General features: G+C 33.2%; 1 pseudogene; it reads right to left on the reverse strand.

The window, feature by feature from the left end:
* Window positions 1-2,538, reverse strand: part of LOC110019359 — a 57,730-nt pseudogene that overhangs the window by 10,340 nt on the left and 44,852 nt on the right.

The raw sequence follows: 2,538 nt of genomic DNA on the forward strand, positions 1-2,538 counted from the left end.
CCCAATTGTCCTAATATTATCCTCCCATATTAAACTCTAGCAAAAAATTGACTTTACGTATAAAATGCCGTCTAGGTACGCTTTAAACCTAATAATGATGAATAACACTTGTCTTACTTGTGTTACCGCTATTCAAATTGTGGTAAGATTTTTCGAGGATTATCGAATTAAATAACATACTTCACTACTGGTTTCAGAAACGGTCTAATGATTTCAGTTCCTGCGTTGGCGCATTACTCTTGAGAGGTGGAATGCTTACACTTTAATTTATACACTCACTTTGTAGCATATAACATTCATAATTTTCTGCTTGGACTACTAGGGTATCTAATCCTATTCGCTCCCCAAGCCTTCGTTCCTCAACGTCAGTTTATAGATAGAGGGTTACCTTCGCCGTTACACATTCAATTAGTATCAAAGAATTTCATCTCTACACCAATTGTCCTAATATTATCCTCCCATATTAAACTCTAGCAAAAAATTGACTTTACGTATAAAATGCCGTCTAGGTACGCTTTAAACCTAATAATGATGAATAACACTTGTCTTACTTGTGTTACCGCGACTGCTGGCACAAGAATTAGTCAAGACTGATGAATAGAAATTTGTCATTATCAATCTTCTACTCAGAACTTTATTCTCTATCGATACACATGGTATAGCTACTCACATGCACATTAAAAATGATTCCGTTCCCTCAAATGGCTGGTTCGGCCGCTCGGCCATTGACCAATATTCCCCACTTCTGTACTATACATATGGGGTTTTTCCAGACCCAATGTGACCAATAAACCTCTCAGTTTTAGTTACAAGTCATAACTAGTTAACAACGTTACTTTAACTACTATTTACTTGAATATATTAAAAACGTCTTAAGGCGAAAATTGATTTCTTCTTTTTATACATATAGAATAATATGTATATTTATAAGGGATCTATCCCTTACCTTAAGGTTCCCATAATATTATATACTCACCTTTACACCACTTTGTTCCTATTTCTTTTAAAAGAATAAAGAACAACGTACGATTAGCATGTGTCAAGCCTTTGAATAGCGTTCAATCAGAGCCATCATCAAACTCAATTTAATATTTTGATATCATATCTATTACTGAAAATATTACAAATCATATTTTTAATCAAAAAAAATATTTATTACTATTTTTTTATTTGTTTTTTATGTTACACCCTAGTACTTTATCAGGGATCAGATATAATCTTATTTATAACTTGTGGGTTTACAATGTTTAGTAGTGTTATTCTAGAGCTTCTTGCAGTGTTTATTTTGTCTTAAATTTAATCAATAATAATGGATAATTATCTATCTCATATCCATTATTTTTAAAGCAGCAGGGCTAAGATGAAGGCTTTTACCATCAAGAGTTCTAGTAGCTAAAATGTGTGATCGAAACTTTGACCTGATAATCTGTAACCTTCTCTGATTAATTTGTGAGTATTAGGGTAACCCGTAGCAAGTACATCAGAAACGTAACAAACTCTGTCTGTTTGCATTTTATTTACTATACTTGAGTATATTTGCGCACGGTTTGCCTGTACTTCGCTATAACTCATACCCTCTATAATATGTCCAAATTGTCTTTTTTCTTCTCCAGGTTCAATACCAAGAGAAGGAGATTCACTACCCCCGGCTTCATAACCAGAAGTACCGCCAATGGAAGAGTCCGCGTTAAAATTAAAGGAAGTACAGTAATACCTGTTATACCTAATAAATCCACTAATCAACCATGGATAATTAATAAGAGACCAAAACCAACAATTGAATTTAAGCAACTGATAAACGCTAATGTAAACCCTAGTGTACCCAAAACAGCAGTGTATTTAGGAAAATGACCTTTTTTCAAATGAAAAACAATACAAAACTGGAGGGTAATCATTAAACTTGCAAATAAGAGTGGTAAAAAAGGTAGAGTTAAATTATTAAGAATAAAACCACTAACAAATTTTATACCCCACATAACCGGAACTAACAAATATGTATTTATAAAACTTTGTAAAGGAAGACTAGCAAAGGCATGAGGTTTAGGTGGTGAATTTAAACATCATTCTAAACTAGTGTAAGCTCTACTTAACAATCCTTGTAAAAAGTCTGTATAGAACTGAGGTGTAGCTCATGGGTATCTAGATACACTTTTACCTTCAACTAATTGATGGTATGTTAGGTTCAAGAATAATCATGTGGCAACTACAGAAACCATTGATCCAAAACTACTAATTAAGTTTCATCCTGCAAATGCATCAGGGTAATCACTAATTCTTCTCGGCACCTTGTAAACCTAAGAAATGTTGAGGAAAGAAAGTTAAATTAACCCCTATGAACAATATTCAGAAATGTACTTTTCCTAACATTTGGTTATAGTCTAATCCTAATATTTTAGGTATTCAGAAGTATCATGCACTAAATAATGCAAATACAGCACCCATACTTAACACATAATGGAAATGAGCAACTACGTAGTAAGTATCGTGGAATGCTATATCAAGTGAAGCGTTAGCTAAAACTACTCCACTTAATACTCC

The sequence above is a fragment of the Phalaenopsis equestris genome, unplaced genomic scaffold (genome assembly GCF_001263595.1).
Source record: "Phalaenopsis equestris unplaced genomic scaffold, ASM126359v1 Scaffold000002, whole genome shotgun sequence".
Classification (NCBI taxonomy): Eukaryota; Viridiplantae; Streptophyta; class Magnoliopsida; order Asparagales; family Orchidaceae; genus Phalaenopsis; species Phalaenopsis equestris.